This window comes from Triticum dicoccoides, chromosome 3A (assembly GCF_002162155.2).
Source record: "Triticum dicoccoides isolate Atlit2015 ecotype Zavitan chromosome 3A, WEW_v2.0, whole genome shotgun sequence".
In the NCBI taxonomy this organism is placed as follows: Eukaryota; Viridiplantae; Streptophyta; class Magnoliopsida; order Poales; family Poaceae; genus Triticum; species Triticum dicoccoides.
The window spans coordinates 567,866,748-567,878,210 of record NC_041384.1 but is presented as its reverse complement, the minus strand read 5'-3'; positions in this window follow the sequence as shown (position 1 = coordinate 567,878,210).

Genomic DNA, 11,463 nt, shown 5'->3' with positions numbered 1-11,463 from the left:
AGTGTCTTTTCGATGATGTACATTTGTTTGGGCCAGTGAGGTGTCGTTGAATATGGGCCGAGTAGTAACACAATGCCAAATAGGTCAATTATGACTCTCGGGCCGGGCTCTCAAAAGATCCTAAAAAAAAGGTCGGGCTCTCCAAAAAAGAATGAATAAGGACTCTTAGGCTGACATGTGGGCGCCACCGGTGTTTTCGTGCGCTTGTGCGCCGAGAGCATATTGGCGCGTGCTCGAAATACATGCTACCTTTTCATCCGCAGTCTCCCGCCCCTCCCCCATCTCTGGAATCTCGATTCCTACTCCAGTTCCCCAAATCCCCCTCCTGTACTCCCTGTACTCAAGCGCACTATCATGTCGCCAGTCAACGCGGATCTCCGAGCCGGAGATCCTGAGGTCCATCCTGCCTTCGGTCGCTGCGTGCTGTCGCTCAACAGTGGCATGGCGGCGCTTGACGACCAGTTTGCCGGCAAAGTGCTGATGGTAACCATCAACGGCGACCGGCCTCCCATCTCGCCGGATGACCTTGTCAAAGCTCTTGGCATTGCGCACGACATCCAAATAAGTGACTAGCTCGTCGAAGTCTGTCCGCCACCGGTTGATTTCTTCGTCAGGTTTCGGACAACTTTCGACTGCAGTCGTGCGTTCGAATCTTCCCGGCATTTGTTCTGTGATGGCGCGCTGGTGAGCTTTGATCGGTGGCACCCAGGATGGGGCTCAGTGCCCTTTGAGCTTGAGTTTTTAACAAAGCTTACCTTCCACAGCATGCCTCGACGTGCTTGGAACAGCGAGTCCATGAACGAGCTTATCAACGACCTTGGAGGTGAGCTCGTAAGTATGTTTGTTCCTCCAGACAGCTGGGCTCTGACGGTTATGGCATGGATGAAGAAGCCGTCCACCATACCGAAGGTGATTGGTGTTGAGATACCGGTGCAGGAACCGGGGTTGTACTATTCGTCGCCACCAAGGCCGCCGCGGACCACGTTAGGGATGTACCTGTATCGAGTGTTCGTGCATGTCGAAGAAGTGGTCAATCCATCAATCGAAGTCCTGCCGCCGCCGCTGGTGCCAGGGTCCATCGATGGCGCCCATTACAGGAGTCAACGTCAGACTTTCCCCGTGTTGCTCGGAACGATGGATGGCACAGGGCCTACTCCATCACGCGGTGGAGGCCACTGCTTCTTTGGGAGAAGAGGCAGGGCTGGCTGCCTGGATGTGCTCTAATTTGAGGTAACAACTGAATCTTGTCAGATACTAGTTAAATCCGATCTATGGGTGTGAAGCACTGATATGCCAGTACATTTGATTGTGACATGTTCTAATTTTTTACCTGAACTTTTTTTAGAAAGGGTTGTACATCAACTTAATGTGCTAGGAGAACTTATTGTGTTGTCTGTCTGTTTTCTTTGCACAACATTCAAGATATTTCCCCGTCATTGATAAAGACGATGAACCGTTATGTACGACTTCGTTGGTTTAAACATAGCCTTTCCCGTAGTGATCCACTACTTCCATCCTGATTGTGCCGCCTGCGTGAAATTTTTGCATGCAAGTTCAGTGTGTTATGATGTTCTTTATGATTGTGTCAACTATATAAGTTTTTACTGAGCATCAGCAATGCATATGGCTGAAAGATGTATTTACGAGCATCGGCCGATGGGTCTCTCTCTCTCTATCTCTCTCTCTCACGCACACACACACACGCGCGCGCGCATGCACAAGTGGGACCCGTTGAATTTTTATTTGCTCGTGACAGCTTTTAATTAGGTTCCACTGTAATCTAACTTTTTTCTTAAGTTATTAATTGAGCTCAGTGACTTCAAAAAGTTGTACAGAAGCCTTGTTTGGGCCTTTCCAGCGTCGTTGAATGTGGGCTGAGTAACCATGTTAGGTTGTACTGTACTACACATGCCTTTTTCGCTATTTTTTTAAATAATACATTTTTTATTAATTTTCATAAATATTACGTTAGGTAATTTTTTTTCAAAAATAATACACCGTAGGCCCGCTGCAGGCCGACTGGGCCTAGTCGGCCCATAGCAGGCCGATTGGATTCCAGTCGGCCTACAGCTGGCCGACTGGCCCCTGTCGGCCCACTGTGGACTGATTGGGTCCTGTCGGCCCACTGTGGGCCGACTGGAGCTAATTGGCTCGCTGTGGGCTAATTGTTTTTGCAAAAGTGTTAATCATGTATTTAAAAAATATGTGTATTGTGACCTCCTCCGCTCGTTGTGGGCCCACTGTTGACTAAAAAATATGTTTTAAAAAGTTTTAATCATGTATTTAAAAATTGTTAAATGTGTGTATAAAAAATGTTCCTTATCTATACAAAAAAATTAAATGTGTGTATAAAAAATAGCTTTTTTCAACATCAGCAATGCAACTGGGCCGACAGTTGTACACAATATCCGGGTCAACTTGTTATTCTCCACGCCGCTGGGCTGCAAACTTTCCTAGGAGGTATACATTAAGCTTAACAAGAAAATGGAATTTAAGAAATAATAAATGGGATGTAATTATAATAACTAGACAGTTACTATGCACCAAACACGTAATTAGTTTGAAAAATATATTATTTTTGGAATTTGAAAATTTTAATTTCATTATTTGTTGCGCGCACAATATTTCGTTGGATTTTAACGTAATACAACTTTATTTTGAAATTATATTTAACCTGACTAGAAATTTTGGATAAAAATATTTCGGATCCCATCAAAATGTGGGAATTTTTTTTTTGAATTCTGTTTTGAGCGGTTGTTTGAAATTATTAATTGTTGTCCTAGCTAGAAGTTGGGTTGTACTTTTAACAAACTGTAAATGGGCTGTAGTAAATTCCATTAGAATTAAAAAATGGGCTGGACATTCTTACAAATCGGAAATGGGCTATATGTTCTCTACCAAATCCGAGTTGTGGGCCTACTAAGTTGACGCGTACCAAGGGCTTTGTCAACTTAGTCAATATAAACGATTCTAGCTGCAGTGGTCATACGATGTCCATCCAACGGCCGTAGTGCTTCTTCAACCTCTGGTCTTCTTGCTCCAGCCGCCCAAAGCAGCGCCGGTCGTGTCGCGTGCTCTTGCCTCCCGTGGCCGGCTGTGATGCCACGGAGGCCTCACCGCCCCATACTACTCCCACCGCTGGCCAGGCCATCCCTCTACTCACCCACACCCCCTGTTATTCTGCGGCGACGGCAGCCTCACACCGCAGCCGAACCAGTGAACCCTCGTACTCCTCTCCGTGCGGGCTTCCACTGCTACGTCTTCCCCGGCTCCGCGTCGTCCCCTTCCTAGGCCTCACCATTGTTCAGACCACCGCCCTGGTGCTCTCGGCGTAGCGTGGTCAACATGGTCAACGACCGACTTCCATCAGAAGAGTACTGTACGTGGAGAGGCTGACAGCTAGGTCCACGGTAGCCGCAAGGAAGTGCCTCCTTATTACGCGCAAAATAATTATTCCTCCACCTGACAACGGGGACCCACCGGATGGGCCACCGTATTTCGCGAAAAAAATGATTCGCCCCCTGACTGCTGGGACCCACGAGCAACATCTTCGCACGCAAGGAAGTGCGTCCGAAAAAAACGATTCGCCCCCCTGATTGCTGGGACCCACCAGCCCCCCGACTGCTGGGACCCACCAGCTACACCTTCGCACGCAAGGAAGTGCGCCCGGGCAAAAAAACGATTCGCCCCCTGACTGCTGGGACCCACCAGCTACATCTTTGCAGGCAAGGAAGTGCCTGACAGTCGGGACCCACCTGGTCAAAGCGTACGTAGCGTTGTCATTCTGGTCACGAACGTGGACGTACATACTGGTCGATGTAGAGGCGCGCACGTGTCGTAGTAGAGGCGCGCACGTGTCGTAGTAGAGGCGCGCACGTGTCGTAGTAGAGGCGCGCACGTAGCATGTACACGTATGTACAATGGCCAGGGTGCAAGAAAGAAAATACGGCCACGTATGTGTACATATGGGCGGGGTCTCGAACGCCTACTCGCGCATACGTATGGCCAGGGCTCGTGTACATGGCTGGGTCGGAACGGAGAAACAGCGTCGTCGTCATGTTCATGGGGAGGCAACGAAATGCGTCGTGTTCATGGGGAGGCAACGGAATGCGTCGTGTTCATGGGGAGGCAACGGAATGCGTCGTGTTCATCGGGAGGGCTTGGACGGAACAGGCGATGGAAACGAGGCCTGGCGTACCGCAGAACGGAGGAAACGGCCTTGTGTTCGACCGGACACGTTCGAAACGGGATCCTGTTCATCGGGAGGGGTCTAGCGTACCGCAAAACGGATGAAACAGACCTCCTATGGTCGAAACAGGGATCCTGTTGATCGGGAGGGGTGTGGCGTACCACAAAACAGACGAAACGGACTTGTGTTGGAGTGCTACGGTCGAAACGGGGGTCCTGTTCATCGGTAGGGGTGTGGCGTACCGCAAAACGGGACTCCACGGGATACTGTTCATCTCCACCGTTGACCTCCTCCAGCCTCCACGGGCTCATGTTCATCCAGCCTCCATGGGCTCCTGTTCTTCCAGCCTCCACCGTGCGCTACTCCACCGGCTACTGTTCAACCACTCCTCCACAGTCTACTGTTCATCCAGCCCTCCACACCACGGGGTCCTGTTCAACCACCCCTCCACGGGTACCCCTCCATCGTCTACTGTTCATCCAGCCCTCCACACCACGGGGTCCTGTTCAACCACCCCTCCACCGTCTACTGTTCATCCAGCCCTCCACACCATGGTGTTCTGTTCATCCACCCCTCCACGGGCACCCCTCCATCGTCTAATGTTCATCCAGCCCTCCACCACACCACGGGGTCCTGTTCATCCAGAGGCAACGCCCCCGATGACTGTTCATCCAAACCCCCCCACAACACTCACTGTTCATCCCATCGATCGGCTTCAGTTAGCAGCAGCAGCGAAGGAATCGCTCGATCGGGTTCAGTTAACAGCCATCGATCGATCGCTCGAGTTCAGTAAGGCGTAGCCTGCACTGCAATCGCTCGGGGTCAGTTAGAGCCCAACGCCTCGCTCGGGTTCAGTTAGATCCAACGCCTCGCACACACGCGCGTACGTGTACGAGAGAAACGCGCATCGCTCGGCCCCCGACCTCCCACCGTAACCGGGAACTCCCTGAAATTTTCCTCCCCCTCGCTTCTACCACGGTTTTTTCTGTCATGGACGACCCAAAGAATGTCATGCAGCTGCGTCTCCGGCCCGCCCAGGACGAAAAGCCCATTTTCTGTCATGATTTTTTGTCATAGAAGTAGGAGCCCACCACATCTATGATGATACCGGGTTTTGTCACAATTATTGTCATAGAAGTGTCATATGTATGATAGAAAAAACTTCGTCGGCCCAAAATGTCACGGATGTGTCTTTTTTTTGTAGTGTACCCAGAATAGCATGATAAGCACTCTGGAAATCCACTACTTCAAATGTCAACTTTTCCTTGCGGTAATTCTTGGAATCACCGAAAACCACATCAAGGGCAATCTGGCCAAGTGATTTAGCCTTCTTGCCAGGTATAACGCCATGGAAACTCATATTACTTTCGCTGAGCTTGGACATTGGAATCCCCATTCCCTTCAAGGTTTCAGCATAAAGGATATTCAGGCCGCTACCACTATCCATCAACACTTTAGTCAGTCGAGTGCCTTCAACAACTGGATCGACCACCAACGCTTGCCTCCCAGGGGTGGCTATACGTGTTGGATGGTCAGACTAGTCAAATGTGATGGCAGTCTGGGACCACTTCAAATAACTTGGTGTTGACAGAGCAACCATGTTCCCTTCTCTGTTGATAACTTTCAATCGACTTTTGCTCTCAACATCAGCAAAAATCATCAGAGTGGAGTTGACGTTGGGAAAAGCATCATCATCCTCTTCCTTATCCTCGCCCATGTCCGACTCTTTTTCCTTCTCATTGGGTTGTTTCTCTCGGAACTGCTGGATCAGGAGTCGACACTGCCGAGTGGTGTGTTTAGGATAAATCAGATTACCCTCTTCATCTTTCTTGGTGTGAATGTGACATGGAAAATCCAACACATCATTTCCGTCTTGATCTTTCACTTTCTTGGGGTTCCAGGGCCCTTTGGGCTTCCCCTTGAACTTTCCTTGAGCCACAACTAAAGCCTCACCAGGAGCAGCTGGCTCGGCCTTACGCTTCTGTTTCCGATTGGAAGTACCTCCACCGGTGTCCTGGGCGACCGTTTTGTGCTTGCCACTCCGGAGTCAGTCTTCTTCTTCGCCGTTAGCGTTGGTGGCAATCTCCATCATCCGAGTCAGGGACATATCTCCTATTGGACCGAATTTCAGATTCAACTCCCGATACTTAACGCCTTCTTTGAAGGCACAAACTGCTTGGTGATCTGACACATTCTCCACTGTATGGTGTAACATGATCCATCTCTGGATATAGTCTCTTAGGGTTTCATTCGGTTTTGCACACAATGCTGCAATTCAGTCAACCCCGCTGGTCACTTGCAAGTACCTTCAAAAGTCATAACAAACACTCGAGCGAGTTCCTCCCAACTGAATATACTGCCAGGTGCTAACTGGTTCAAACATGCTCTGGCCGAGCCTTCCAACATCAGAGGAAGGTGCTTCATTGTGACTTCATCATTGCCACCACCAATTTGTACAGCTACTCAGTAGTCCTCAAGCCAAGTGTCAGGCTTAGACTCACCCATAAACTTGCTGACTCCAGTCGCCAACCTGAAATTGGGAGGAATCACTGCGGCCCTAATGGCTCTATTGAAACACTCGGGACCTGAAACGTGCACTCTGCCGCTAGTCGGATCATCTCTATCATGGTCTTCTCTATGTGCTCAGTTCCTTTCAACCATACCTTGAACGAGAATAGATCTCGCATCAAAGCCTAGCTCTCTTGGGTCGACTGGTATTCTTCGCTCGCCGTTGTGAGGGCGTCTATCATCATGCCACCGAGGCACATATGACCCACTCCTCGGAGGAGGTGTGGGCACTCGACGACGTTCATCGTGGCCAAGGAGGTGATCATATTGCTCATGGTTTCTGTATTGGTCTTGCCTGTGCCCACGTCCTTCACGCCGTGGGGGCGATCTTGGGCTGTGGGCCGACTGTACTCTATTTGCCATCACAGACCTGCTATGAATCCTATTCAGCGACTGAACACTGCCGTGTTCTGCTCTCCAGCTGCTCGGAGCAAGGTGCTACGTCTCGAGCTAGCGTTGGTTTTCCTTGAAGAGGAGGGGGTGATGCAGCACACTAGCGTAAGTATTTCCCTCAGTTTTTGAGAACCAAGGTATCAATCCAGTAGGAGGTCACGCGCAAGTCCCTCGTACCTGCACAAAACGATAGCAACTCGCAACCAACGCTTAGGGGTTGTCAATCCCTTCACGGTCACTTATGAGAGTGAGATCTGATAGAGATAATATTTTTGGTATTTTTGGTATAAAGATGCAAAGTAAAAAGTAAAAGCAAAACAAGTAAAATAAAGTAATGGAGATTGATATGATGAGAATAGACCCGGGGGCCATAGGTTTCACTAGTGGCTTCTCTCAAGAGCATAGATATTCTACGGTGGGTGAACAAATTACTGTTGAGCAATTGATAGAATTGAGCATAGTTATGAGGTTATCTAGGTATGATCATGTATATAGGCATCACGTCCGTGACAAGTAGACCGACTCCTGCCTGCATCTACTACTATTACTCCACTCATCAACCGCTATCCAGCATGCATCTAGAGTATTAAGTTAAAAACAGAGTAACGCCTTAAGAAAGATGACATGATGTAGAGGAATAAATTCATGTAATATGATAAATACCCCATCTTGTTATCCTCGATGGCAACAATACAATACGTGCCTTGCAACTCTTTCTGTCACTGAGTAAGGACACCGCAAGATTGAACCCAAAGATAAGCACTTCTCCCATTGCAAGAACTACCAATCTAGTTGGCCAAACCAAACGGATAATTCGAAGAGACTTGCAAAGATAACTCAATCATACATAAAAGAATTCAGAGAAGATTCAAATATTATTCATAGATAAGTTGGATCATAAACCCACAATTCATCGGTCTCAACAAACACACCGCAAAAAGAAGATTACATCGAATAGATCTCCATGAGAGAGGGGGAGAACATTGTATTGAGATCCAAAAAGAGAGAAGAAGCCATCTAGCTACTAGCTATGGACCCGAAGGTCTGAAGTAAACTACTCACACTTCATTGGAAGGGCTATGGTGTTGATGTAGAAGCCCTCCGTGATGGATGCCCTCTCCGGCGGAGCTCCGGAACAGGCCCCAAGATGGGATCTCGTGGATACAGGAAGTTGCGGCGGTGGAATTAGGTTTTTGGCTCCCCCCTGGTCTAATGGGGGTACGTAGGTATATATAGGAGGAAGGAGCACGTCGGTGGAGCTCCGAGGGGCCCATGAGGCAGGGGGGCGCGCCCAGGGGGGCGCGCCCTCCACCCTCGTGACCTCCCCGGAAACTTCTTGGAGTAGGGTCCAAGTCTCCTGGATCACGTTCGGTGAGAAGATCACGTTCCCGAAGGTTTCATTCCGTTTGGACTTCGTTTGATATTATGTTTCCTCGAAATACTGAAATAGGCAAAAAACAGCAATTTTGGGCTGGGCCTCCGGTTAATAGGTTAGTCCCAAAAATAATATAGAAGTGGAAAATAAAGCCCAATATAGTCCAAAACAGTAGATAAAGTAGCATGGAGCAATCAAAAATTATAGATACGTTGGAGACGTATCAGGCACCCCCAAGCTTAATTCCTGCTCATCCTCGAGTAGGTAAATGATAAAAAGAGAATTTTTGATGCGGAGTGATACTTTGGCATAATTTCAATGTAAATCTTCTTAATCATGGTATGAATACTCAGATCCGAAAGGTTCAAGACAAAAGTTCATATTGACATAAAAATGATAATACTTCAAGCATACTAATCAAACAATTATGTCATCTCAAAATAACATGGCCAAAGGAAGTTCACCCCTACAAAATCATATAGTTAGGCTATGCTTCATTTTCGTCACACAAAGATGTTCCCAACTTCTATACCCCCGATGACAAGCCAAGCAATTGTTTCATACTCAAATAATCTCAAACTTTTTCAACCTTCACGCAATACATGAGCGCGAGCCATGGACATAGAACTATGGGTGGTATAGAATATGATGATGGGGATTGTGTGGAGAAGACAAAAAAGGAGAAAGTCTCACATCAACGAGGCTAATCAATGAGCTATGGAGATGCCCATCAATTGATGTTAATGCAAGGAGTAGGGATTGCCATGCAACGGATGCACTGGAGCTAAGAATGCTCAACAAAATAAAACTAGTGGGTGTGCATCCATCTTGCTTGCTCATGAAGACCTAGGGCATTTTGAGGAAGCCCATCGTTGGAATATACAAGCCAAGTTCTATAATGAAAAATTCCCACTAGTATGAACAAGACAACTTATGAGACTCACTATATGAAAATCATGGTGCTACTTTGAAGCACAATATATGAGACTCACTACATGAAGAACAAGGTGCTACTTTGAAGCACAAGTGTGGAAAAAGAGATAGTAGCATTGCCCTTTTTATTTTCTCTTTTTTTTGGGCCTTTCTTTTTTTTCTTTTTGGCCTTTCTCTCTCTCTCTCTCTTTTTGATTGGGCAATGCTCTAATAATGATGATCATCACACTTCTATTAATTACAACATAATGATTACAACTCGATACTAGAACAAGATATGGCTCTATATGAATGCCTCCGGCGGTGTACCGGGATGGTGCAATGAATCAAGAGTGACATGTATGAAAAATAATGCATGGTGGATTTGCCACAAATACGATGTCAACTACAAGATCATGCAATGGCAATATGACAAAAGTAAAGCATGTCATGATGATGATGATGATGGAAGTTGCATGGCAATATATCCCGGAATGGCTATGGAAATGCCATGATAGGTAGGTATGGTGGCTGTTTTGAGGAAGATATAGGGAGGTTTATGTGTGAAAGAGCGTATCATATCACGGGGTTTGGATGCACCGGCGAAGTTTGCAACAACTCTCAATGTGAGAAAGGGCAATGCACGGTACCGAAGAGGCTAGCAAATGGCGGAAAGGTAAAAGTGCGTATAATCCATGGACTCAACATTAGTCAAAAGAACTCATATACTTATTGCAAAAATTTAGAAGTCATCAAAAATCAAGTACTACGCGCATGCTCCTAGGGGGATAGATTGGTAGGAAAAGACCATCGCTTGTCCCCGACCGCCACTCATAAGGATGCACAAGCCAGGTACACTTCGTGCTTCAAATTTGTTACACAACTTTAACCATACGTGCATGCTACGGGACTTGCTAACTTCAACACAAGTATTTCTCAAATTCACAACTACTCAACTAGCACGACTATGATATTATCACCTCCATATCTCAAAACAATTATCAAGCATCAAACTTATCTTAGTATTCAACCCACTAAAAAGAAAGTTTCACATATCTTGAATACCAAGTATATTAACATTAAGCAAATTACCATGCTATTAACGACTCTCAAAATAATCTAAGTGAAGCATGAGAGATCAAGTTTCTTTAAAACAATCCACCACCGTGCTCTAAAAGATCTAAGTGAAGCACTAGAGCAAAAATTATCACGCTCAAAAAGATATAAGTGAAGCACATAGAGTAAACTATCAAGCTCAAAAGATAAAAGTGAAGCACATAGAGTATTCTAACAAATTTCAATTCATGCATGGATCTCTCAAAAGGTGTGTACATCAAGGATGATTGTGGTAGACTAACAAGCAAAGACACAAATAATACAAGATGCTCCAAGCAAAACACATATCATGTGGTGAATAAAAATATAGCTCCAAGTAAATTACCGATGGAAGTGGACGAAAGAGGGGATGCCTTCTGGGGCATGCCCAAGCTTTGACTTTTTGGTGTCCTTGTATTATCTTGGGGGTGCCATGGGCATCCCCAAGCTTAGGCTCTTGCCACTCCTTGTTCCATAATCCATCAAAAGAATTCACCCAAAACTTGAAAACTTCACAACACAAAACTCAATAGAAATCTCGTGAGCTCCATTAGAGAAAGAAAACAAAAGACTACTTTAAGGTACTGTAGTGAACTTGTTATTTATTTGTATTGGTGTTAAACCTACTGTATTCCAACTTCTCTATGGTTTATAAACTATTTTACTAGCCATAGATTCATCAAAATAAGCAAACAACACACGCAAAACAGAATCTGTCAAAAACAGAACAGTCTGTAGTAATCTGTTACTAACGCAAACTTATGGAACCCAAAAAATTCTACCAAATTTAGAAGACCTGGGCAATTTGTTTATTGATCAGTAGCAATTGGAATCACTATTTTATCACGTTCTGGTGATTTTTGACAATTCGGGCACTGAGCGCAAAGATTCTGGAAATTACAACAAGATCAAATAACTATCTTCCAAGAAG